Consider the following 27,511-nt stretch of genomic DNA (forward strand, 5'->3'; position numbering starts at 1 on the left):
TGAGCAAATGGGCCTTTCTGAATATTGTGCAATTCATCGCCTGCCCACTGGCAGGCGGCCGCAGTCGATAAATCACGACCCAAACTCCGGGCCCCCGTGTGACAGCTAAATCAACATGAGGTAATCGCTCTGAGACGTGGAGGAGGAGGAGGAGGAGGAGGACGAGGAGGAGGAACTGGCCGGGCTGGAAACGGAGGAAGGAGAGAGGTAGTGGGAGTACGGAGGAGTGGGAGAGAGAGAGAGAGAGAGACAGAGAGAGAGAGAGAAAGAGGGGGGGATGAAATGGAGTGAGTAAAGGGAAGGAGAGAACAGAGCAGTGGAAAGAGAGAGGGGGAGGACGGATAAAGTAGGAGAGGGAGAGAGGATGAGAAGAGAGGGAGGAGTTGAAATGGTGAGGAAGTAGAAAGGGGAAGAAAGAAACAGAAAGAAGTGTGGATAGAGAGGGCATGGGAGAGGAATGGGGAAGTGAGAGAGAGAGAGAAAATTGAGAGAATAGAGGAGGACAGGAGTGATGGAAGGAAAGTGGAAGTTGTTCAAACCACAAACACCGCGTCACACACACACACACTGTGTCACACAAACACACACACACACACTGTGTCACACAAACACACACACACTGTATCACACACACACATACACACTGTGTCACACAAACACACACACACACTCACACACACACACAGACATACTGTGCCACACAAACACCGCGTCACACAGACACAACACTGTGTCACACAAACACACACACACACACACACTGTGTCACACAAACACACACACACACACACACACACACACACTGTGTCACACAAACACACACACACAATCACACACACACACACTATGTCACACAAACACACACACACACTCACACACACACACACAGTCATACACACACACAGACATACTGTGCCACACAAACACCGCGTCACACAGACACAACACTGTGTCACACAGACAAAACACTGAGTCACACACAGACACACACACACACAGACACACACACAGACACACACATGGTGTATTACTGGATCTACACCACATCTTTATGGAATTCATTTTACTTTTTGAAGGCCATTCGGCACCCCTGAGCTACATAGGGCTATGTGTTTTGTACAGTAGATACTGCCTTCACTAATCTACCCCCTACACTAATCTAATCTACGCCCAGTCTCTAATCTACCCCCTACACTAATCTAATCTACCCGCAGTCTCGAATCTACCCCCTACACTAATCTAATCTATGCCCAGTCTCTAATCTACCCCCTACACTAATCTAATTTACCCCAGTCTCTAATCTACCCCCTACACTAATCTAATCTACGCCCTACACTAATCTAATCTAGCCCCAGTCTCTAATCTACCCCCTACACTAATCTAATCTACGCCCAGTCTCTAATCTACCCCCCACACTAATCTACTCTACCCCCTACACTAATCTACCCCTTACACTAATCTAATCTACGCCCTACACTAATCTAATCTATGGCCGGTCTCACTATCCTCCTGGGGATGAACATGATAAAGGTGACTGAACACAATATCAATATGTAGGCCTCACACAGTTTCTTACATTTCCTGTGACCCGCCTGGTTTACTCCACTGCAAACCCGGTGAGTGCAGCGCAGTTTATAACCATAAAAACCCTTCCCACATTTCGGGATGTAACCGACATGTTCTCCCTGACTGCACCGGTCCCAGGCGACAGGGCGAACGTTTCGAGATCCCTCGAGATCCGTCCGCCAGGGCTCAGAGACGACAGAAACCGTGAACCTCTGCCGTGTTTCAGAATCGCTGTCTCGTCGTGTGATGGCACAAACACTGAAGTCATTAATGGTGCTTACTGCAGTACTCTGGCTCTATGGACGATAGCTTTTGCAGATTTAAATAAAGAATCATTCAAAACAGTGACAGGGGTTCATCTTCTCTTCTATTTCGAATTTCGGGGCACCTCTGTGACATTGCTGTTATTGATTACGAGATCTTTGCAACATTTGCATAATTAGCACCACAGCTAATTAGCAGCCCATCAGGGCTAATGAAGTTCCCTTAATTAAAAAACTCCCATTTTAATAAGTCTGCTCGTTACGGTGAAGGAACAAGTCTTTTCCATTAATCGAGCATGAATCATTTCTGCTCTTCTGTATCTTCCTTTATCTGTAACTAGGTGAACTCCTGTATAATGTTAACTGAATTAATTAAGATTAATATTATTACCTTAATTAAGATTTTAAGGCATTAGTACTTTTTATAGTTTTTAACTTGTTTTTTTTGTGTTTTCTTTGTGCTAACAAACTTCTTTTGTTTGTCCTTTATGCTGCTCCATTGGTCTGGTCTCCCTTGTGAAAGAGACTTTTAATCTCAGTTATACTTTTACCTGGTTAAATAATTTAATAAAGTAATAACTTGGTTAAAAATGGTTCATAATAATAACAATACATCGTATTTATAAAGCACTTTTCAAGATAGGCTTTACACAAAGACGCTTTACATAAAAGACTATGACTGTCCCAGTCACGTATCTTAACCACTACGCGACAGGCTGCCTGGGACCCGCAAGGTCTAATCCCGCTGTGGCCACAATAAGATCCGCACAGCCATTGGGCCCTTGAGCAAGGCCCTTAACCCTGCATTGCTCCAGGGGAGGATTGTCTCCTGCTTAGTCTAATCAACTGTACGTTGCTAGCATGGGCTACATTCACCTGCTAACACACACCATCCCTCACTACGCTAGTGCAGTTTAGTGGCTGAATTTAGCCGAGGCGACATAAAGGAAGAGTCAGAAATTATGAATTGAAAGGACTGATCAAGAACAGCTTCTTGGGTTCAGTAAAAAAAAACAAAAAAAACAGCAAGTCATCTGAAGGAACACTTGAAGTCATTACCACAGGTGGCCTGTTCATTACTGTTGTCCAGCTGGAGAGGGAAAGATCGGTCTGTTGTGTCAAACGGATCAGGGGAAGTTTGTTTTCTACTGTCCCTTAAACACACTTGGCAGTTTTGGGTCAGATCTGTGTATCCTGCTGCCAGCCTGTGACTCATTTGCTCTTTGTTTTTGTTTTTTTCCTGTTTACAAACACAATCATAATGTACAGTATTCAAACCTGGCCCAGGTCACACTGGCTGGCAAGCAGTGATGTTTTCGGAGAGCAATGTTCAGATCACACTCTGTTTGGAGGGAGCAGTATTCAGGTCAGTCCTTTTGCAGGAAGGGTATTCACCCATAATGCACTGGGGTATGCACCCACTTATACCCACTCAACTGCACCCACAGTGCACTGGGGTATTCACCCACTTATACCCACTCAACTGTACCCACAATGCACTGGGGTATGCACCCACATATTAGCATTCAAATGCACCCACAATGCATTAGGGGTATTCACCCACAATGCACTGCAGTCAGTCATTAATTCCAGCTCTCCTCTGGCTCTCCCCACTTCCCCCTCTTCTCCTCTTTCATGCTTCCTGTCCCGTCATCCGTTTCTTTCTCTCTTTTTTCTCTCTCTCCCCCGTTCCTCCGACACTCTGTCCGTCTCGACCTTGGCGGGACCCCCTGTCTACCGCCCCCCCTCCTGCCCAAACAGACACCCCCCTCCCCCGGCCCGACCCATCCATCAGCAAGTGCACATTGTTTTGATGTCTGGTTAATTCTCAGCTGATGATTTATCAAATTCTTATTACCGCTGGGTGAGAGCCTCATTTATTGTCTTGATATATGATAATGATAGCCCCAGTGTGACTGCCTGAATGTTAACTAACTTCCCCCATTCTCTCTCTCTCTCTCTCTCTCTCCCCCTCTCTCTCTCTCTCTCTCTCCCTCTCCTTCTCCCTCTCTCTCCCCCTCTCACTCTCTTACTTCTTCTCTCTCCCTCTCTCTCTCTCCCTCTCTCTCCCTCTCTCTCTACCTCTCTCTCTCTCTCCCTCTCTCTCCCTTTCTTACTTCCTCTCTCTCTCCCTCTCGCTCCCTCTCTTACTTCCTCTCTCTCTCCCTCTCTCTCTCTCTTACTTCCTCTCTCCCTCTCTCTCCCTCTCCCTCTCTCTCCCTCCCTCTCTCTTTCTCTCTTACTTCCTCTCTCCCTCTCTCTCTCCCTCTCTCCCTCTCTCTCACTCTCTCTCTCTACCTCCCTCTCTCTCACTCCCTCTCTACTTCCCTCTCTCACTCCTTCTCCCTCCCTCTCTCTCTCAAATTCAAATGCTTTCTCTCAAATGCAAATGCTTTATTCACAACATATTAATATATATATATATGTATTTATATATATAGCCAAAGCGTAGTGACGACGCAGTAACAATACACATAAAAGCAGTGTCAACAATAACAACATAAATTACACTAATATAACATGACATGACACATTACATGACACAACTATGAACTATTATCAGATATGAAATATATCATTGTGTCTATGCTTGTTAAATGTTTACTCACTGCCCTCAGGCTGTGACAGGCCAAAACATATCTGCCTCCCTCTCTCCCTCTCTCCCCCTCTCTCTCTCCTTTTCTCTCTCTCCCTCTCTCTCCCCCTCTCTCTCGCTGTCTCTCTCTCTCCCTCTCTGTCTATGTCACCCTCTCTCTCTCTCCCTTCCTCTCTCTTTCTCCCCATCTCTCTCTCTCTCCCTCTCTCCCCCTCTCTCTCTCCTTTTCTCTCTCTCCCTCTCTCTCCCCCTCTCTCTCGCTGTCTCTCTCTCTCCCTCTCTGTCTATGTCACCCTCTCTCTCTCTCCCTCTCTCTCTCTTTCTCCCCATCTCTCTCTCTCTCCCTCTCTCCCCCTCTCTTATCTCTCTCCTCTCCCTCTCTCTCCCCCTCTCTTCTCTCTCTCTCTCTCTCTTCCCCCTCCTCTTTCTCTCTCCCTCTCTCTCTGCCCCTCTCTGTAGCGCAGTAACGGGGCTAGGCCCCAGCGCTGTGTGGATACGACCCCTCTGTGACCTCTACCTCCTCCATACAAATCCTCTGCCTGCCCCCACGCACAGCGGCGCGTAACACGCCAGACAATTAAAATAACTGCGAGAATTATCATTCTAATATAGTGCACGACGAGCAAACACAATCACGCCGCTTCTGAGCCAGGCCTCAGGCTGGGGACCGCCACCGGCTCCATTCGGTACATTAAAAAAAAGTCAATAAGTGGTGTCGGCAGGGGGTAGATGAAGGCGATCGTTCGGGTTTTTACGGTAAATCTGAAACGACCGTGCGGGTTTCTGTAGCCAGAAGACCAACCGACCAGCTGGAAATCATGACACCCCTGTTTAGTTAAGTCAGTAAATGTTTCATCTTACATTGATGTTACGGGACCAATGACAGTGAGGTACATTTATAATTAGTTACCCATTAACTAATACATTCATGGTTTTTTTTTTAATTCTAATATGAATTGGCATTTACAAATGCAGTTGTTAACATTAATTCATTACCTTAACACAGCTGTCCAGATTGACCTTAACCCAGCTTCTCGGTAGTCAGTTAACACCTACATTAGTTAACGCCAATTTGTGTCATGCTATTGTAAGCTGTTTTGAATGTTCTTATCTGAGCATTGCAACGCTGGTGTAAAAAAATCACTGCAGGTAAGTGAGAGCAACAGAGCCGTAGGCCACTGTCGTAGAATGTTGAAAAAGCATTCCAAAAACAGAAAGCTTGTCTTCGAGGTAGGGTTAATAATTAACCACAAAATATTTGTGTCAGGGGTAACGTTTTGACGTGTTTTTTTTTGGGCAGGGGATGGACTTGTGTGTCTGAGGGGGGGTGGAGGAATGTCTGGTATAGTGACATCATCCCTCTCTTCTCTTATCCACCCCCCCCGCTCCCCCACTCCCCCATTCCACCCCCACCCTACAGTAACCCCCCCCCCCGGGGGTCCTTAAATACTGCATTGGCCGGTAACACAACCTTAATGTCTCCCTGCATTTTATTCAAATGGGGGTTAATGATGAGTGATGATGGCCATCTTGTGGCAGCCGGCGCGATGGGAAACACGTGTGCGGTTCGCCCCTCTGCGGGAGAAGGGGGTTCGGGGGTCACTGCTGACACTAATGACTCGCGACAAACAGGGAACGGGAGGCAGAGGGGGAACGAGATGATGTATACACGCTCTCACACGGGGAGGGGGGGGGGGGGAGATCTCATCACAGCCAATCCCGTCATCTCAGGGAGCGCAAAACGCACATTTCTCTAAATCCAAGTGGACAGGAACACCTCCTCCACTAACGTAGCAGGTTTGTGGAAAAGAACCCCGTGGGAATATGAAGAGGATCGCATGCAGAAGACTTCGCGGAAACGGATATGAGAATTATCCGCTTTTCATGTCTAATATCAGCTCTGTTTTATTTTACGAGATGTTTTGAAAACACTTTTTAAGTAAGAGGACGCATCTTCAGAAGAAAAGTTTCTCTAAAATCTTGTTTTATTTGCACACAAGACAGTAATGAGACCAGACACATCAGCTCCCTGTCATTTCCCCAAGGACTAGAGCACTGCATCAGGACATGATATTAAGCACTGATCATTTAGCATAAATTATATTTTTAAAAAGAGAGAACTCAAGCCTCAATCCATCATAGGGAAACAGTTCAGCTCTTGGTAAATGGTTGGCATTTGTATAGCGCCTTTATCCAAAGTGCTGTACAATTGATGCTTCTCATTCACCCATTCATACACACACTCACGGCGATTGGCTGCCATGCAAGGCGCCAACCAGCTGATCAGGAGCATTTGGGGGTTAGGTGTCTTGCTCAGGGACACTTTGACACAGCCCAGGCGGGGGATCGAACCGGCAACCCTCCGACTGCCAGACAACTGCTCTTACTGCCTGAGCCAATGAGATGTCGCCATTCAGTTCAGCTCTTCAGTGAGAAAGCTGTTCCTGCATCGCTGCATATGTGCAGGTGTGTGTGTGCGTGCGAGTGTGTATACATGCTATACATTCACACACACACTCACTCACACTCACACACACACACACACATACTCACTCACTCACTCACACACTACCCTCCCCCCCACACACACTCCCACACACACACACACACACACACACACACACACATACTCACTCACTCACACACTACCCTCCCCCCCACACACTCCCACACACACACACACACACACATTCAGACACACACATACTCACACACGCTACACTCCCACACACACACACACACACACTCACACACACACACACACACACACACACACTCACGCTACGCTCCCCCCCCCACACACACACACACACACACACGCTACGCTCCCACACATACACACACTCCCCCACACACACACACTCACACACACACTCACACACACACTCACGCTACGCTCCCCCATTCATCTCCCGCCGCCCGACCCCTTCCTGTGCCGAGGCCGTCTACGCTGCCAGCGCCATGAATCAAGTGTCAGTCCGCGGCCTTCCCTTTAACGATCTCATCTGTCCCCCTCGCCCCCCCATCTCTCTCCCCCCTCAGCTCACTGTGAATTATAGATGAGCGAGAGACAGAGGGAGAGGGAAGGAGAGAGAGAGAGACCGATTGGACAGGAGAAACGCGAGGATAGTCGACGTCTGCAGCTCCACGCTGCCGTTGTCATTCAGAAAATGTTTTGTGCCCATGTTGTTGTTTTTTTGTTGTTGTTTTTTTACGAATCTTCAAAGTTTGCATTCTGTTCGATGTGCTGTGTGCTGCAAATGACCCGCGACTCAACCCCTTTCTCTGAGGACAGAAAGTAAAGTGACAATTTGGAGAAAGAGAGAGAAACAGAGAAAAATTAGGAAAGAGCAGTATGTTCACTCTGAAGGGTGTGCACATCCCATTCTAGTCCCCCCCATCCCATCGGCTAAAAACTAATGGTTCCATTCTGCACAGATATGAGACACACGCATGTGTGTCAGGGTGATTCCCAAGCAGGAATTCCGATGTTTCGCACCAGAGAAAATACTTCATCCCAGCTGCTCCTGAAACACACAGCTGAAGAGAACATCCTACCAGATAAGGCTCCATGTTACACAATAATGCTTCTTCTTCTTCTTCTTCTTCTTCTTCTTCTTCTATTCCAGGAAGGCCATTCAGCCCATCTAGAGCATAAGAACACAGGAATACATAATGAGGGGAACAGGCCATTCAGCGCAGCTAGCCTTGCCATTTACTAACAAACTATCCAGCAAGCCATAAACTTTATGTCCACTATAAACTATCCTGCAAACTATTATAGAGAGCATCCAGCTCTGAATCAACCCTGGCCCTGAACTCAACCCAAGGCTCTGCCTGTACCAAGCTGCATTCATACATACATTTGTGTAATACATAAATCATTATTAATAATAATAATAACAATAATAACCACTATCATCGCAAATAGAAAAGCAAATCAGATGTTTGTTTGCTTGTTGGGAACTGTTTGATCACTTTTGATTTGTTGCATGATTGATCTGTTGATTGCTCCAATGTTTACAGGGGGAAATCAGTTCAACCAAACCAATCGGATCAATTAATCAATCAGCAGCCATTCGGTTAATTAAGCACCGTGTGATTACGGTGTGCGGTGTAGGCTGCATCAGTCCAGATCCCTGATGGAACAATACCATTGTCACTTCTGGCCATTAAAAAAATAAAATAAAATAATTCTTAAAAAGTTTTTTTTTTTAAAGGCAATGCGGGAGAAAGAGAGTGAAACGTGTCTCTCATCACCTGCACCTGCACCACCTATCTATCTCTCTAGCTAGTTTCTCTCTCTCTCTGTCTCTCTCTCACACAACACACAAACACACACTCACCCGCACCCACGCGTACACACATGCATGCGTTCGCAAATGCTGCACGTCTCATATCAGTGCAGAATGGAACCATTCATTCTAAACCGATGTGATGGGATGGGATGGGGCGGGGGGGGGTGGGGGACTAGAACGGGATGTGCACATCCTTCAGAGTGAACATGCTGCAATTTGCTCATTTTTCTCTCTTTCTCTCTCTTTATCCAAATTGTCACTTTACTTTCTGTCCTCAGAGAAAAGAGTTGAATCTCGGGTCATTTGCAGCACACAGCTCGTTCTGACCCCCCCCCGCCCCCCCCCCCCCCCCCCGTGACTGTGGCCGGTCTGTGCGGCTCCTCTCTTCCCCTCTTGCCCGACTGAGAGGGGAGCTGATATAATATATATATAACCTCTCCGTGCGCAGGGGCATTCTGAATAACTGACGGCGGGCGGGGAGTCAAAACACTCATCGTTTCTGGCGTGCACTGGCCCTGTTCTCCTGATCCAACGCCTCTGGCTCCGTGGTGTGGGTGGGGGTGTGGCGGGGTGTGGCTGTGGGTGTGGGGCGGGGTGGTGGGTTGGTGGGGTGTGGTGACAGGCTTGCAGGCATCTTGTGAACCGTTGCAACATCATGAGTCATTCATTATATTTTTTTAATCAGTCAGTTTGCGAGCTCCGAGTTAACCTTTCCCAAAATGTTGTCATGTTAAAAAAAAGCACTTAAATCAAGAAGAAAAATCATTTAAATCAGCCGCACTGGACTATAATGCTGTCCGTCAGTTTGTTTGTGTTTCTCTTATTGGTCTCATTGGGGTTATGAAGCAATCAGGGTATAGCTCAAATCTGAATTTATTTTTCCACGGTAATAAAAAAAGAAAAAAAGAAAAACACTCTGGAAAAATGTTGTAACATAAGTTGAATACAAACTGATTCCGCTTCTTACGGAAGGTGCGTGTGTAATCTTTCATCTCTCTCTCTCTCTCTCTCTCTCTCTCAGCTGTTTAAATACTGTTCCTCTGTTTGCTCGAAGGCTGGGGAAGTATTTTCTCTGGCCTGTCCAAACAGGAGAAAGTGAACGAGCGTCTTTTCGACTTGTCAAATTAGCCGTCGCTCGTTGCTGCTAATTCCCACGTAAGCAGAAAGGTTTCTCAGGCGGACGTTGAAAGTGCAGAAATCCATTTAAACGGCCCGGTTCAGACAGTGTGAGAGATGGATGAGCACTTAGGGGAAGCTTCAGTGAAAGTTATCGCTGCCTGAGGAGATTTTATCAGTCACCGAAGCTGGAGGTGGGGGCTTATTCCCCTGGCGATATTAAATGTGTTAAATTAAATGATATTAAATGTGGGATAGTTTTGTGCTGTATCTGCAGTGTGCTGCTCCAGTGTTCTGGCCTGTGCTGGATCAGCCCTGTAGGGCTCTGTTGAGGCTCAGTGTGATTTATGACGTTATTGCTTCGTACTGTGCAGAGAAATATAGTGCTGGTTATGATGGCATAACCGAGAGTATTCTTTACATTCTTCAGCAGCGGTGCTTAATCCCGGGAAAGAAACTGTCACTGAGGATTTCTCTCCAGTGAAGGGAGAAGTTAGTATTTCCAGCAACAACAAATCAAGTCTAATTGGGGCCATTATTCTATTTAAATTGCAAAGGCATCTGTGCTGTCATTTTTTTGTGAACACGGTCTTTGTCAAAACACACTTTCCGCGTACTTAATCATCCACACATCTGTTGATCTCACTTGCCAGAAGTACTCGCATGATTTAGCAGAGTAATCAGCAAGATGACCCACTGCAGTTTTCAGATTCTGGCGTTTGTTATGGTGGAGTTTGTCTTATGACCGGGCGGGGGGGTGCCGTCAGTACGCCCCCTACTGGCACTGCCCAGTCGGTGCGGAGCCTGGTGTGAGAACCGCACTGTACACTAATGCCCCCACCACCCCTCCCCACCCCCCCTCGAGCTGAGAAAGGCACCGGCGGCTCACACCGGGGAGAGAGGAGGGCGATTTATGGTCCATTTGCACACTGCATCCAGGCTAATTTAATTTAACAGCTCGCAAGGAAGAAAAAAAAAGTTTAATGGAAGGTCTGATGGAACATTTTTTTTCGCCATTTCCTAACAAGGTTATAAAAGCATTTGAGTCTGAGAGGCATAACACCAATTTTCTAATGACCTATTCTTCTCGAAATTCCCCCTCTCCCAATCCCCCCCCTGCCCCCCCCCCCCTCATTTTTCTTTTGAAATGAATTCATTGGTTCCACTTTTGTAAGTTGGATTCCGGCAGAACCGTAACTTCACTGTGACCGTTAAGCGCTGCCTGGTCTGTCACCTGTGGCTTCACTGGGTTAATTTGTCCCAGAGATAACTCCATTTATAATAACTCCATTACCACAGTGATAATGTACACGCTCATTGATAGTTGTTGGGGCCAGATCCCTTCATTTCCTGTGTCCCGTCTCTCTCTGCCACACGGGATGGCTTTTTTAGGAAAGCCTGAGAGGTAGGACTGATCTGTGAGCGGGCTAGGCCGTCCTCCTCCCTGTAATTCCACAGTCATAACGGACGATCAGGCAGGATTCCCAACATTCGCTGATTCACATCGGAGACGGAAAGGGGTAAGGAGGAGGGATAGAGAGAGGGAGGGAGAGAAAGAGGGATGGAAAGGAAGAGAGGAGGAGAAAGACAGAATGAGAGAAAGAGAAAGGGAGAGTAAGAGAGGGGAGGGAAGAGAGAGTAGGAGAGATGGAGAGAGCGAGAGTGGGAGAGAGATGTGAGAGTGAGCTAGAGAGAGAGAAAGAGATAGAGGGAGAGAGAGTGGGAGAGATGGAGAGAGTGAGAAAGGGAGCGAGAGAGAAAGTGGGAGAGCTGGAGAGAGCGAGAGAGGGAGAGAGAGGGAGAGAGAGAGTGGGAGAGATGGAGAGAGTGAGAGAGGGAGAGAGATGGTGAGAGAGTGTATTGATCGTCTGCGGTGGCAGATTGATAGTGTAATAAGTGTCCCGGGCGAGGGAGGGGGTGATTGGTGCTTTGGAAAGGGCTGATGAATACGGGCGGAGAGGGAGGGGGGAGAGGGAGGGGGGGGTGTGATGCCTGATCCATGATGGACGGCATTCTGGGAAGGGAATAAAGAGATGGAAGGGGTGGAGGGGCGGTTGACAGACAGCGGGGGAAAGAATGAGAAAGGGGAGGAGGTTTGATGGGAGGAGAGTAAGAGATGGAGTGATGGGTCGATCTGGAGGAAGGAGGGAGAGATGAAAAATAAAGAGGAGGGGGAAAGGGAGGAGAGGAGGGCAACGATGGCAGCTCATATTAATAAATGGCAAGGGAGTGGAGAGGGACTTTTTATTTAAATAAATAAAAATATGAATGAATGAGTGACCGCGGCCAGCAGGAATGGGATGGGGGGGCCACTCCGCTGATATATGTCCCCCCCCGGCAGCTGAGGGGGGGAGGGATACGAGGCTGGCCAGCAAAAGACAGGACTGAGAAACCTCACTGTAAATATATACTGCATTACTGAGAAACCTCACTGTAAATATATACTGCATTACTGAGAAACCTCACTGTAAATATATACTGCATTACTGAGAAACCTGCATTACTGCATTACTGAGAAACCTCACTGTAAATATATACTGCATTACTGAGAAACCTCACTGTAAATATATACTGCATTACTGAGAAACCTCACTGTAAATATATACTGCATTACTGAGAAACCTCACTGTAAATATATACTGCATTACTGAGAAACCTCACTGTAAATATATACACCGCATTACTGAGAAACCTCACTGTAAATATATACTGCATTACTGAGAAACCTCACTGTAAATATATACTGCATTACTGAGAAACCTCACTGTAAATATATACTGCATTACTGAGAAACCTCACTGTAAATACATACTGCATTACTGAGAAACCTCATTGTAAATATATACTGCATTACTGAGAAATCTCACTAAATATATACTGCATTACTGAGAAACCTCACTGTAAATATATACTGCATTACTGAGAAACCTCACTGTAAATATATACTGCATTACTGAGAAACATCACTGTAAATATATACTGCATTACTGAGAAACCTCACTGTAAACACATACTGCATTACTGAGAAACCTCACTGTAAATATGTACTGCATTACTGAGAAACCTCACTGTAAGTACATACTGCAGGACTGAGAAACCTCACTGTAAATATATACTGCATTACTGAGAAACCTCACTGTAAATATATACTGCAGGACTGAGAAACCTCACTGTAAATATATACTGCAGGACTGAGAAACCTCACTGTAAATATATACTGTATTACTGAGAAACCTCACTGTAAATATATAGATTTGTAAATACATTTTTCTAGGACTCCAAATATGAAATTCAGGACAGACACATTGAGAAACATCGCACTGCACTGATCGCGGTTGTGAATATGCAACGGTGCACGAGACACTAAAAAATATAAAAATGACAAACTTGAGAAACAGAGAGTCAGTGAATGATATCAGTGTTAAAGACCTAATAACAAATGTTCATCACTGTCTCTCAGGCAATGGCAGGCAGAAATAAATAGTGCTGCCAGGGTCAGGCATCTCCCAGGAGGATAGGGAGTTGCTCATCATCAGGGAGAAAGATGAAATTTGGGAAAACCTGTGCAATTTTATGGCATCTCATCTCATCTTTCAATTTCAGCTTTTGTGCAGTACAATAGAAAGTGTGCCTCTGTCTCCACCTGTGTTTTTTGGCACAGTGAGCCCTTCCTCTTTGGGGAGGCAGGTCTGCTGGTGCCGCCCGGTCTCTATGGTCAACCTGTGCTCGCTGAGCATATACATCACGTGTCAATAGTTTCCTAAATTTTATCTCTCTCTCTCTCGGTCACTCACTCTCTCACACATACACATACACATGCAGACACACCACACTTACTCTCTCACACATACACATGCACATGCACATGCACACTCACTCACACACACACACACACACACACACATTTTCCAGGGGAGAAGATGAGACAGGTAACATAATGAATGCACAGAGCAGGTGATGCAGTGATGTCACTCTCAGGTGCAGGGTCCTGCATGCGGGGGGGGGGGGTGGAGCTTGGAGGCCTGCCAATCAGCCTGTAGGGGCAGACAGCCCTGCCGGTGGGGTGTCAGGGTGATTGACGCGCGGTGTGTCACATTGGGTCAAGTGTAAGGACAGGCCAGTTGAGATTAATCAGCGCTGTCACTCAACACCGCTGATAATCTGGACCGACAAGACCTTCAATCAGCCCCGCAGGGGAAATATCACAGTCTGACGTGCTCTGTGAATATTCATGAGCGGATGTGACAGAGGACAAAGCCATGGCCATCAGTCTTATGGCCTTTGCCACGCCTTCTCATTAATATTCATGAGGTGTAATGTGACATCAGAAGCTCCCATTACCGACCAGGACCTACAGCAATCCCACTGTGGGCCGTATCTGCTTCTGCATTTAATTAGCCCAATCATTTAATTAGCCCAATCATTTAATTAGCCCAATCATTTTCGTGTACTGTCATTCATATCCACATTCGGTGACATAAATGGCAGTGGATAAATGTTCTTGTGTTGTAGCATTTTATTGTGGTCTAATTTACGACTGAATCGGTCATGGTGCATATTCAGAGACTGAGCCAGGGTAACTGTTGGCAGTACAATCTTGCACACACACCGGCCCTCCAGGACTGGAGTTAAACCTGCACACACACCGGCCCTCCAAGACTGGAGTTAAACCTGCAGACACAGACACAATAATAATTGCCATTTCTCTGATGCTTTTACCCAAAGGGACTTACAGTTGATTAGACTAAGCAGGGGATAATCCCCTGGGTTATTACTGTTGCAGAGGTCTGCTGGTTGCTCTTACTCAGCCCTTAGTTAGAGCAGTTAATTCACTTCACCTGGTTACATGGGTCAGAATCGGGTGCTGATTTTCAAACAAAAACCAGCAGAACCTCTGGATCTCCAGGACCAGGGATGCAGGTCCTTAGGCTAGGGCAGGGGTTGGAAACCCTGGTCCCGGAGAGCTGCGGGTTGTGCTTGTTTCTGTTTTCACCTGAAATACAACAACCACCTTACACTCCACACACCAGGTGAGGGAAGGTAACTGTGTCATTAACAGATTTAATCGACCAATTAAGTGCTGAGTGGACCAGGAGAGCCAGCACACCCTGCAGCTCGTCAGGACCAGGAGTGAGGACCCCAGCACACCCTGTGGCTCTCCAGGACCAGGAGTGAGGACCCCTGCACACCCTGCAGCTCTCCAGGACCAGGAGTGAGGACCCCAGCACACCCTGTGGCTCTCCAGGACCAGGAGTGAGGACCCCTGCACACCCTGCAGCTCTCCAGGACCAGGAGTGAGGACCCCAGCACACCCTGTGGCTCTCCAGGACCAGGAGTGAGGACCCCAGCACACCCTGCGGCTCTCCAGGACCAGGAGTGAGGACCCCTGCACACCCTGCGGCTCTCCGGGACCAGGAGTGAGGACCCCAGCACACCCTGCGGCTCTCCGGGACCAGGAGTGAGGACCCCAGCACACCCTGCGGCTCTCCAGGACCAGGAGTGAGGACCCCAGCACACCCTGTGGCTCTCCAGGACCAGGAGTGAGGACCCCAGCACACCCTGCGGCTCTCCAGGACCAGGAGTGAGGACCCCAGCACACCCTGCGGCTCTCCAGGACCAGGAGTGAGGACCCCAGCACACCCTGTGGCTCTCCAGGACCAGGAGTGAGGACCCCAGCACACCCTGCGGCTCTCCAGGACCAGGAGTGAGGACCCCAGCACACCCTGTGGCTCTCCAGGACCAGGAGTGAGGACCCCAGCACACCCTGCGGCTCTCCAGGACCAGGAGTGAGGACCCCAGCACACCCTGTGGCTCTCCAGGACCAGGAGTGAGGACCCCAGCACACCATGCGGCTCTCCAGGACCAGGAGTGAGGACCCCAGCACACCCTACGGCTCGTCAGGACCAGGGTTGACCACCCCTGGCCTTTATTCTGGACACTTAAATGTACAATAGGTCATTTTAGACTTCTAAAGGTCAATTCCAGCAACAAACACATTCAAACCACAACACTGTTTATCCCACCCCTTCTCTGTGAATGCGCTGATGTTGAAACGCCATTGGCTGTGGAAATTAGAAAACATTTTCAACCAATGAGCTTGAATTATGGTACAGTTATTCAATGTTTTCGTACAGAGAGCCAGCCCGTCAACTGTATGTTTTGAAACCCGAATTTAAGGACTACAAACACAGGCAGAGGGTACGTCAACATGTCAGTGAGCCCTTTTCAATGATAGGAAGGGATTTACAATGGTCTTGTAACAATATTTTAACAGAAAATTGACCTTACCTATTGCACCTTTAATGTGGAAATGGGTGAAAACACTGGTATTCAGCACTGCCGCGCACTTGAGCCTTCTGTAACGTCCCACCTGTTTGCAAACGGACAGGCCTGTGTGACGTAGGCCCAGACGGACCTGTCTGTCTGCAGAGCCAGTGAGCAGGACGGCGTGAGGGGATCTGTCATCGAGGTGACCCTTCACTACCTGGTGATGTATGAGACGGAACGGAATGTGAGAGAGTGACAGTCGGTAACCAGGCAACGGGGCCTTGGATCAACTGCCCTCTCTCCCTCTCTCTCTCCTCTCTCTCTCTCTCTCCCTTTTTCCCTCGCTCTGCCTCTCTCTCCCTCGCTCTCTCTCCCTATCTTTGCCTCTCTCTCCCTCTCTCTCCCTCCCTCTCTCTCTCTCTCTCCTTCCCCTTCAGCTTGCACTCCTTTTTTTTTTTCCCCTCTCTCTCGCCTGATGACCTTTGACCTCCAAGTACATTAATACTCCCCCAGCAATAAATCAAGACTGACACACAGCCCAACGAGGCCTGATTAAAATCGTTTGTTTAAATTTAACCCCCCCCCCCCCTTCTCACTAAAGCCCGCCCCACTCCCCCCCGCCCCTCCTGCTATGAGTCAGCGTGGCGGGGACACAGAGGGCAGTTCAGACTCTCCACAGGTAATTACTCCGCCCGCCAAGCGCCCACCCGCACTCCCCTTTCACGCTCCGCCGAACTCTGTCTGCACCACTTTTATTTTCCAAATCTATCTTCATCCCACACCCCCCCCCACCACCACCCCCCTCTCCCCTCCCAAAAAACTGCATCAACACGATTTGAATTTAAAAAAAAAACAAAGACAAAAAATAAAAGAACTATGAAAAATGGAAAAAAAAAGATAAAAGCCCAGCTGCTGTTGTTAGCCACCGCTTACATTACCGTGGGGGCGTTAAAAATCCACACGCTCATTTCCAGAGCTAATGCGCCGGCTTGCTTCTCCGCTTTTCTCTTTTCCCTCCCCCGGCCATCCATCCTCCTTAGCAATAGACTTCCCATCATGCTTAGTGTCGGCGCGGAGAGAGACAGAGGTCAGCATATGGCTGTCCGGCACCAGTCAAGACTCCCGGCAATCCATCACGAATACCGCAAGGCCCTTGGCGGTATTCCAGTCCAGCCAGGATTGAAACAGGGCAAGGGCCGCCACATATCCAAGCCGGAGAGAAAATGAGCAGCTTCGTTATGTTTTTCATTATACATTTTTCATACCAATTTCAAAGCCAATTTGAAATTCATGAGTAGGCTCCGTCTTATCACTGCCCTGATTTCTGTCAGTTTGAGTGCAGACGCAGCCGGTTGGACCCTCTGTGTGCAGCCAGCGCAGACAGACTGCAGAGGCCTGCTCAGTGGGAGGAGTCACTGGTGCAGGCTAGGCCAACCAATCAGATTCTTCTCCACAGCAACGCTTACTTATTTTTATTATGGCATGGCCAAGATTCTTCATCAGAGCCAGAACTGGATCAATGTAATTGTAATTGTATAGATGAATTGTTGCTTCATCTTTACCGACTTCCACACAAATGACCCCCATTTCCTCTCAAACATCACATCACACATACAGCTTGTGCAATATTCACTTAAAGGTGCAATAGGTAAGATTTTTGTGTTAAAACATTGTTACAAGACCATTCTATATCCCTTCCTATCATTGAAAAAGGCTCACTGACATGTTGACTCACCCTCTGCCTGTGTTTATAATCCTTAAATTCGGGTTTCAGAATATACAGTTGCCGGCTCTGTACCAAAACATTGTATAACTGTACAATAATTCAAGCTCATGGTTGAAAATTGGTTCTAATTGCCACAGCCAATGGCGTTTCAACGTCAGCGCGTTCACAGAGAAGGGGGAGGGATAAACAGTGTTGTGGTTTGAAGGTGTTTGTTGCTGCTATTCCTCTCTTAACCGTTAGAAGTCTGAAATTACCTACCTACCTACCTTGTACTTTTAACCAGGTGTACCAATTTAGGTGAAGCATACTGTGAATGCTACATTTAACTGCCTTGTAATTTAAACTGTCTAATTTGTTTTGAAGAAACATAACAGTAACACACAGCAAGGTTATGGGAATTGTACAATAATTATCTGCCAATAGCCATTGGGTTTATCAACTAATTGCCTCAATTATTAATCAAGGAAAACAGGCTGAGAGTCAGGAACTAGCATGGAAACATTCGATTTCTCCACACAGTAAAATTAATTGCCAAAATCCAAAAATAGGGATTTGATCCACAAACCAGTAAATAGTTGTATGCACAGATATAATACACTGATTTTACAACCGTTCGTCTTTGAGTTCTGTACCAGAATCGTCACGTGAAAAAGATACGTCAGAACGCGCAACTCCACTCACGTTTAGTCAAGAAAGTCAACCTAGTCATCGCATCATTAGTACGTTTTTTTTTTTTTCTGCGGAAGCTTTTCTGAGAAAAAAAAAAAAACAACATGCGACATCAACATAGTAGACTACACAGCAGCGAGATGTGTGTTTTGTAAGACCAAAGAGCCACACACGGGTAGGCCTAACGTTATGCAAAGGATGATGCACAACTAGGCAAATAACTACACGACAAAGCAGAGTGCATTAGCCATTAATCTGGGTGAAATATCCCATTGTTACCGTGCGGGCTAGCGATCTCCATTTGCTGTCGTAACTTTTGTTTCTTTAGTTAGTTAGCAGAAAGCGTGCCCCCGCACACAATTCACTGCAAATGCTAATGCTAGGTAGCTAGCCGTCGGCGGAAGGGAACTTTTGAAGTGGTAGGAAAGCCGGATTTTGACGTCCCCTTGGATATCTATTTAACTTCACTCGTGAATAACAAAATGAGATCAACGGTGGAGCAAGGAAGGCTGAACAATCTCACTCGCGAGTCCTTAGAAAGTTGACTTGTTTGCGAAGCAGCCTGGATTTCAAAACGCATCCGGATTTCTCTGATTGAAACGCAAGTAAGCTTTCTAAAGCGGTTGGTTACCTCTCTCCATTTCATGAAAGTCATGGCCTGCTAGTCAGTAAGTCGTGTTAGCGCGAAATGTTATCATTTACGTTAGTAGGCCTGTCCGACTATATTGGGCCTATAAGCAAGTGGCTCACCCACAGTGTAGGTCTGCACTTATGTACTTGCTTGCTGTTGTTCATTTCTATTATCATTTGACTCACCGCGAATACTTATGGTGTGCAATGTTATTGCGCCGCGGGTTATTATTATTGGCGAGTTGCAACAACGAGCTGCAATAATGACAGAATTGGCGTATTGTTCGTGTAATTGACGTGTTGTTCGTGTGTGGGCTTGTTTGTTGGGTAGCAGGTGGCATACAGTGTATTGGTTCTTCGTTCACGTTCGCTGCACTATCGAGCATTACGAAATGGGAGTGCTTTTGCACGGTACTGTAGCCCTAGGGCCCACGTAGGCTGCGTCCGAAACCGCATGCTAGCGTACTACTACTACTAAATTTCAGGCTGATTTTCATTGAAACGGAGTATGAGTCGTATAACAAGTATGCGATTTAGGACGCAGTCTTCTGTCTGTGGCATTATTGTTGGCCGAAATGTGCCTTTTCACGGTGCAATAGGTAAGAACAGGGTTGTCAGGAACTGAAAGTGAGCAGGAACTGTCCACGACAGGAACTTAAAGGAGCACTGACACGCTTTTTTGACTTCAGCTTATTTGGATTAAATGCTTAAATGATGTGTGTAGGCATTTCAGAAAAAATGTCCTAGATATGGGGAAAAGCTAATCAGAAACATTGGCTTGACCCTCCAGCCTGTGTTTTCCAGAAGGTAACGGGCACACACATTCTACCCTTGAATGCAGAGCCTGGTTTATGTAGGGCCACCCATCCAGGCGATCACATAACCAACAGACTCTGCTGTTACAAGTTTCATTCATTGTCATATGAAGGAATACAGACGTTTACGAGTGCTAGTTACGTACAGCAAAATGCATATTGGGAATTTAATTTGCGACATTAGTTCTGATCTGATAAAAATAACGTTATGTTCACTGCCTTCATACCCTTGTCTGTAGAGTAGGAATTAAAAGCAAACTGCTTAGTATATATGTTACTGCTACGATATTCAATATAAAACCAATGTTCATCATACAGTGCAGCTCTTCCCACTCCCAGGTTAATTTTTTTTATTGGCGGTAGCCAGCATATGAATTTAGCTGGATGGGTGGCTGTCCATAAACCAGTCTCTGCATTCTAGGGTGGAGTTTGCCCCATGTCAAGGAAACTGCTACACTGACAGTGATTTTAAAAATGCCTACACAAATAATTTAAGCATTTAATCCAAAGAGGCTCAAGTCAAAATAGCATGGCATTGCTTCATATGATTATTATTATGTATTACTTTTTTTGCAATCCTGCTTCAGTGTTTAATTTCCCAGCATTGTTTAGTTAGTTGTCTATGCATGCGCAATTCAGCTAAACACAAATAAATGTTTTAGTACCTTTTCATTACTAGTAACTAGGGATGTGTATCGTTAGGATTTTATCGATACCGATACCAATACCGATACTCCTTATCGGTGCCGGTATTTATCGATACTCTTATCGATACCACTGCGTGTAATTTAGTGTATAAAATAAAGACGTTACAAGATGGTAAAAATGCAATCATTTTTTATTACCACAAGGGGGGTAACACCAGCAACATCATTAAACAACTTACAGCACCTGCCTTTTAAGCCCTTAGCAAGTCAACATGTGCAGTGCGAGGTATGTCAAAAAAACGAGCAGGCAGCTCCATACAGCCTTAAAGGTAACTGTCAATGTGATAATGCTTCAACAAAACAGAAGCTTAACTTAAAATTACAAATGCTTCTCAGAATAGATGAAATAAAAAAAAAACCTAGGGAGATGACCAAAGCCCTTGCCTACATGTTCAACCCAACAGACACATACATGTAAACAGAACAGTGTAGGGGAGGCGCTTCTCCTGACACATTTAGCTCTAACAGTTTTTGTTGAGGAAAAGCAACATATTTACTTTCTCTGGCAGCAGCCGAGATCGCTCTGGACAGAGTGACGTCACACTATACACTCGGATAAAATGGCGCTGCGCATGTTTTAAAAAAGGGTAATTTAATTACTTATTATTTTTAATCCAGCTTTACTGGCAGTCTTAAACCTTTAAGGATGTATATATTAGGAATCAATCTTGAACATTATTAACTTAAGGTCCTTACACACCGGACGCGATGCGAATTTGCGACTTTGCGAGACTTTTTTTTTTACAAAAGATTCGCCTAAGTTTCAGAACGAAAAAAAACATGGATTCAACTTCATCCAGTGATGACGATGTGGTCCTCTACCGCCTCACTCGACAGAAAAAGAGGAGATTTTGGGTACATCCTGTATTATCCTCTACTTCCAAAAGTAAACTACATAAGCTTACAATCCTGATAGCCGAGTTGTTCGGCGATGCTGCTCCACATGTTGTCCTTAATGTCATTATCTTTGTACTGTTGATGTTCCTTATCATATAACACGGGGTTTTGAGACACACAAACAATTAACTGGTCCGCCATTTTCTATTTTTATATGGTTTTGTAAACTAATCTGGAATCACTTGTGGCACTCTTTGCTGTACTGTGCGTAGTGTACATTGTCGTAACGTCGTTCCACGCAATGTGATTGGTTGATGCGTTTATTCGCAGCGCGAAACTTCAGAAGTTTCGCTCCTGGATGCAAAAAAAACCCGTCGGCGAAATATTCGCGTCCGGTGTGTAAGGACTCATAGGAAACCTGCAGTTCTAAAAAAAATATTTTTTCGTGCGAATTATTCGCGGGAAAAATACGCGTCCGGTGTGTAAGGACCTTTAGTCTAGTATTTCACTTCCCCTTTAATTATTCATACACTCACCGTGACTTGATGAAGAAGCACTGTCGGAGTCTGCCTGCACGGAGGAGGGCACGGTGTTGTTAGCGTCTGCCGGGTTGCTAACTTTAGATGCGTTGTTTAACAGGCCGCACTCCTTCAGCTTTATGCTATGGGTAGACTGCAAGTGTTTCATGGTGTTGCTGGCGTTACCCCCCTTTGACGCAACTACTTTCTTGCAAATATTGCATTGAGCCGAAGATTCATTGAGTTTGATGAAGTGAGCCCATACCTTGGAGCGCTTAGCTCTTACGGCCGACATATTGACTACTAGAGAAAACAACGGGGCGCTGCGTCATAACCTGTCGACGGCGGCAGTGTCATAATTACGCGACGGTGAGGTAGACTCTTAAAAAATACCGAAAAAAGTATCGTTTGTCCAGAATCTTTAGCGGTACTCTGGTACCGACCAATTAGGAACCGGTACCAAAAGATACCGGCTCTCGGTACATATCCCTACTAGTAACCAATTCAAATTCGCTCTGAACTAGATACTCTCGGACTATATACTGATCATAGCTTGCAGCTTGTTGCACTTGTAAGCGCTTGTTTAGCATGCGAGAGGTAGCGGGATCGATGCCCGCATTCTCCAGTGCAGTCTATTTAGTTTGTTGAAGTCTTGTGCTGTGTTCAGGTGAGATGAGGACATTTTCCAATGTGCAAATGGACTGGAAGAGCCTCGATACCTTTTTCCCTAGCCGAGGCTCGGTCACCTGGAGATTTGCCTGATGGCTTTTTACTCTAGGGTAGGTGGTGCAGCAAGGGGCAGGTCGACTTCAAATTGAGGCAGCCTCACAATTGCCTCCTCATTCATACTGGAGGGCTGATCTAGGACTGCACTGAAGCGTTCGGCACACCTTTCAGGGATTTTGCCCATCTCTGTGAGTAGTGTGATTCCATCTGTGCTCAGGAGAGCTTTGATTCCCTTCCTGTCATGTTCAGAATTGAGTTTGATTCTCTGATGGTACGAGTGTCTGTTTTTCCTTTCAGTCCTGCCAAAAAATGGCAATGTAGCATTGGCCAGTACGGGGATCGAACCCGCGACCTTGGCGTTATTAGCACCACGCTCTAACCAACTGAGCTAACCGGCCCCCACATTAGTCCAGTCTTGCACGTGCCTCTAGGAAAAGGAGCGCCTTGACTCTTACACCATGAATAGAGTAATTCTGGAGGGGGCTTTCTCATCCTGGTGTGATTCCCAAATAGCTGCGTTTTTTTATGTGGGTGGGGAATTAGCTCAAATGGTAGAGCGCTCGCTTAGCATGCGAGAGATAGCGGGATCGATGCCCGCATTCTCCAGTGCAGTCTATTTAGTTTGTTGAAGTCACGTGCTGTGCTCAGGTCAGATGAAGACACACTGCATACAGATTGAACACCAGGGTATTTTTCATCCTGGTGTGATTCCCACATAGCTGCGTTTTCCCCTGGAGGTGGGGAATTAGCTCAAATGGTAGAGCGCTCGCTTAGCATGCGAGAGGTAGCGGGATCGATGCCCGCATTCTCCAATGGCTTCTTACGTTTTTTGAAGTCTTGTGCTGTGTTCAGATGAGATGAGGACATTTTCCAATGTCCAAATGGACTGGAAGAGCCTTGATACCTTTTTCCCAACCGAGGCTCGGTCACCTGGAGATTTGCCTGATGGCTTTTTACTCTAGGGTAGGTGGTGCAGCAAGGGGCAGGTCGACTTCAACTTGAGGCAGCCTCACAATTGCCTCCTCATTCATACTGGAGGGCTGATCTAGGACTGCACTGAAGCGTTCGGCACACCTTTCAGGGATTTTGTCCATCTCTGTGAGTAGTGTGATTCCATCTGTGCTCAGGAGAGCTTTGATTCCCTTCCTGTCATGTTCAGAATTGAGTTTGATTCCCTGTTGGTACGAGTGTCTGTTTTTCCTTTTAGTCCTTGCAAAAAATGGCAATGTAGCATTGGCCAGTACGGGGATCGAACCCGCGACCTTGGCGTTATTAGCACCACGCTCTAACCAACTGAGCTAACCGGCCCCCACATTAGTCTAGTTTTGCACGTGCCTCTAGGAAAAGGAGCGCCTTGACTCTTACACCATGAATAGAGTAATTCTGGAGGGGGCTTTCTCATCCTGGTGTGATTCCCAAATAGCTGCGTTTTTTCTGTGGTTGGGGAATTAGCTCAAATGGTAGAGCGCTTGCTTAGCATGCGAGAGGTAGCGGGATCGATGCCCGCATTCTCCAGTGCAGTCTATTTAGTTTGTTGAAGTCTCGTGCTGTGCTCAGATGAGATGAAGACACACTGCATACAGATTGAACACCAGGGTATTTTTCATCCTGGTGTGATTCCCACATAGCTGCGTTTTCCCCTGTAGGTGGGGAATTAGCTCAAATGGTAGAGTGCTCGCTTAGCATGCGAGAGGTAGTGGGATCGATGCCCGCATTCTCCAATGGCTTCTTACGTTTTTTGAAGTCTTGTGCTGTGTTCAGATGAGATGAGGACATTTTCCAATGTCCAAATGGACTGGAAGAGCCTCGATACCTTTTTCCCAACCGAGGCTCGGTCACCTGGAGATTTGCCTGATGGCTTTTTACTCTAGGGTAGGTGGTGCAGCAAGGGGCAGGTCGACTTCAACTTGCGGCTGCCTCACAATTGCCTCCTCATTCATACTGGAGGGCTGATCTAGGACTGCACTGAAGCGTTCGGCACACCTTTCAGGGATTTTGTCCATCTCTGTGAGTAGTGTGATTCCATCTGTGCTCAGGAGAGCTTTGATTCCCTTCCTGTCATGTTCAGAATTGAGTTTGATTCCCTGTTGGTACGAGTGTCTGTTTTTCCTTTTAGTCCTGCCAAAAAACGGCAATGTAGCATTGGCCAGTACGGGGATCAAACCCGCGACCTTGGCGTTATTAGCACCACGCTCTAACCAACTGAGCTAACCGGCCCCCACATTAGTCTTGTTTTGCACGTGCCTCTAGGAAAAGGAGTGCCTTGACTCTTACACCATGAATAGAGTCATTCTGGAGGGGGCTTTCTCATCCTGGTGTGATTCCCAAATAGCTGCGTTTTTTCTGTGGGTGGGGAATTAGCTCAAATGGTAGAGTGCTCGCTTAGCATGCGAGAGATAGCGGGATCGATGCCTGCATTCTCCAGTGCAGTCTATTTAGTTTGTTGAAGTCTCGTGCTGTGCTCAGGTGAGATGAAGACACACTGCATTTGGAATAAACACCAGGGCATTTTCCATCCTGGTGTGATTACCACATAGCTGTGTTTTCCCCTGTAGGTGGGGAATTAGCTCAAATGGTAGAGTGCTGGCTTAGCATGCGGGAGGTAGCGGAATCGATGCCCGCATTCTCCAATGGCTTCTTACGTTTTTTGAAGTCTTGTGCTGTGTTCAGATGAGATGAGGACATTTTCCAATGTCCAAATGGACTGGAAGAGCCTTGATACCTTTTTCCCTAGCCGAGGCTCGGTCACCTGGAGATTTGCCTGATGGCTTTTTACTCTAGGGTAGGTGGTGCAGCAAGGGGCAGGTCGACTTCAAATTGAGGCAGCCTCACAATTGCCTCCTCATTCATACTGGAGGGCTGATCTAGGACTGCACTGAAGCGTTCGGCACACCTTTCAGGGATTTTGCCCATCTCTGTCAGTAGTGTGATTCCATCTGTGCTCAGGAGAGCTTTGATTCCCTTCCTGTCATGTTCAGAATTGAGTTTGATTCTCTGATGGTACGAGTGTCTGTTTTTCCTTTTAGTCCTGCCAAAAAATGGCGTTGTAGCATTGGCCAGTACGGGGATCGAACCCGCGACCTTGGCGTTATTAGCACCACGCTCTAACCAACTGAGCTAACCGGCCCCCACATTAGTCGAGTTTTGCACGTGCCTCTAGGAAAAGGAGCGCCTTGACTCTTACACCATGAATAGAGTCATTCTGGAGGGGGCTTTCTCATCCTGGTGTGATTCCCAAATAGCTGCGTTTTTTTCTGTGGGTGGGGAATTAGCTCAAATGGTAGAGCGCTCGCTTAGCATGCGAGAGGTAGCGGGATCGGTGCCCGCATTCTCCAGTGCAGTCTATTTAGTTTGTTGAAGTCTCGTGCTGTTCTCAGGTGAGATGAAGACACACTGCATACAGATTGAACACCAGGGTATTTTTCATCCTGGTGTGATTCCCACATAGCTGCGTTTTCCCCTGTAGGTGGGGAATTAGCTCAAATGGTAGAGTGCTCGCTTAGCATGTGAGAGGTAGCGGGATCGATGCCCGCATTCTCCAATGGCTTCTTACGTTTTTTGAAGTCTTGTGCTGTGCTCAGATGAGATGAGGACATTTTCCAATGTCCAAATGGACTGGAAGAGCCTTGATACCTTTTTCCCTAGCCGAGGCTCGGTCACCTGGAGATTTGCCTGATGGCTTTTTACTCTAGGGTAGGTGGTGCAGCAAGGGGCAGGTCGACTTCAAATTGAGGCAGCCTCACAATTGCCTCCTCATTCATATTGGAGGGCTGATCTAGGACTGCACTGAAGCGTTCGGCACACCTTTCAGGGATTTTGTCCATCTCTGTGAGTAGTGTGATTCCATCTGTGCTCAGGAGAGCTTTGATTCCCTTCCTGTCATGTTCAGAATTGAGTTTGATTCTCTGATGGTACGAGTGTCTGTTTTTCCTTTTAGTCCTGCCAAAAAATGGCAATGTAGCATTGGCCAGTACGGGGATCAAACCCGCGACCTTGGCGTTATTAGCACCACGCTCTAACCAACTGAGCTAACCGGCCCCCACATTAGTCGAGTTTTGCACGTGCCTCTAGGAAAAGGAGCGCCTTGACTCTTACACCATGAATAGAGTCATTCTGGAGGGGGCTTTCTCATCCTAGTGTGATTCCCAAATAGCTGCGTTTTTTCTGTGGGTGGGGAATTAGCTCAAATGGTAGAGCGCTCGCTTAGCATGCGAGAGGTAGCGGGATCGATGCCCGCATTCTCCAGTGCAGTCTATTTAGTTTGTTGAAGTCTCGTGCTGTTCTCAGGTGAGATGAAGACACACTGCATACAGATTGAACACCAGGGTATTTTTCATCCTGGTGTGATTCCCACATAGCTGCGTTTTCCCCTGTAGGTGGGGAATTAGCTCAAATGGTAGAGTGCTCGCTTAGCATGCGAGAGGTAGCGGGATCGATGCCCGCATTCTCCAATGGCTTCTTACGTTTTTTGAAGTCTTGTGCTGTGCTCAGATGAGATGAGGACATTTTCCAATGTCCAAATGGACTGGAAGAGCCTTGATACCTTTTTCCCTAGCCGAGGCTCGGTCACCTGGAGATTTGCCTGATGGCTTTTTACTCTAGGGTAGGTGGTGCAGCAAGGGGCAGGTCGACTTCAAATTGAGGCAGCCTCACAATTGCCTCCTCATTCATATTGGAGGGCTGATCTAGGACTGCACTGAAGCGTTCGGCACACCTTTCAGGGATTTTGTCCATCTCTGTGAGTAGTGTGATTCCATCTGTGCTCAGGAGAGCTTTG

At 46.8% G+C, this 27,511-nt stretch overlaps 9 non-coding genes across 9 annotated transcripts; 4 read left to right on the plus strand and 5 right to left on the minus strand.

Moving 5' to 3' along the window:
- Nucleotides 1-23,058: 23,058 nt before the first annotated feature.
- trnai-aau (transfer RNA isoleucine (anticodon AAU)) lies at nucleotides 23,059-23,132 on the minus strand. The gene has a single exon. It is a non-coding gene; the product is annotated as a tRNA-Ile (tRNA).
- A 135-nt stretch (nucleotides 23,133-23,267) lies between these two features.
- Nucleotides 23,268-23,340, plus strand: trnaa-agc (transfer RNA alanine (anticodon AGC)). The gene has a single exon. It is a non-coding gene; the product is annotated as a tRNA-Ala (tRNA).
- Nucleotides 23,341-23,473: 133 nt separating this feature from the next.
- On the plus strand, nucleotides 23,474-23,546 carry trnaa-agc (transfer RNA alanine (anticodon AGC)). Its single transcript has one exon. It is a non-coding gene; the product is annotated as a tRNA-Ala (tRNA).
- Nucleotides 23,547-23,968: 422 nt separating this feature from the next.
- On the minus strand, nucleotides 23,969-24,042 carry trnai-aau (transfer RNA isoleucine (anticodon AAU)). Its single transcript has one exon. It is a non-coding gene; the product is annotated as a tRNA-Ile (tRNA).
- Nucleotides 24,043-24,877: 835 nt separating this feature from the next.
- Nucleotides 24,878-24,951, minus strand: trnai-aau (transfer RNA isoleucine (anticodon AAU)). The gene has a single exon. It is a non-coding gene; the product is annotated as a tRNA-Ile (tRNA).
- An 836-nt stretch (nucleotides 24,952-25,787) lies between these two features.
- On the minus strand, nucleotides 25,788-25,861 carry trnai-aau (transfer RNA isoleucine (anticodon AAU)). The gene has a single exon. It is a non-coding gene; the product is annotated as a tRNA-Ile (tRNA).
- Nucleotides 25,862-26,698: 837 nt separating this feature from the next.
- Nucleotides 26,699-26,772, minus strand: trnai-aau (transfer RNA isoleucine (anticodon AAU)). The gene has a single exon. It is a non-coding gene; the product is annotated as a tRNA-Ile (tRNA).
- A 134-nt stretch (nucleotides 26,773-26,906) lies between these two features.
- Nucleotides 26,907-26,979, plus strand: trnaa-agc (transfer RNA alanine (anticodon AGC)). The gene has a single exon. It is a non-coding gene; the product is annotated as a tRNA-Ala (tRNA).
- Nucleotides 26,980-27,112: 133 nt separating this feature from the next.
- Nucleotides 27,113-27,185, plus strand: trnaa-agc (transfer RNA alanine (anticodon AGC)). Its single transcript has one exon. It is a non-coding gene; the product is annotated as a tRNA-Ala (tRNA).
- The last annotated feature ends 326 nt before the right edge of the window (nucleotides 27,186-27,511 follow it).

This window comes from Conger conger, chromosome 12 (assembly GCF_963514075.1).
Source record: "Conger conger chromosome 12, fConCon1.1, whole genome shotgun sequence".
In the NCBI taxonomy this organism is placed as follows: domain Eukaryota; kingdom Metazoa; phylum Chordata; class Actinopteri; order Anguilliformes; family Congridae; genus Conger; species Conger conger.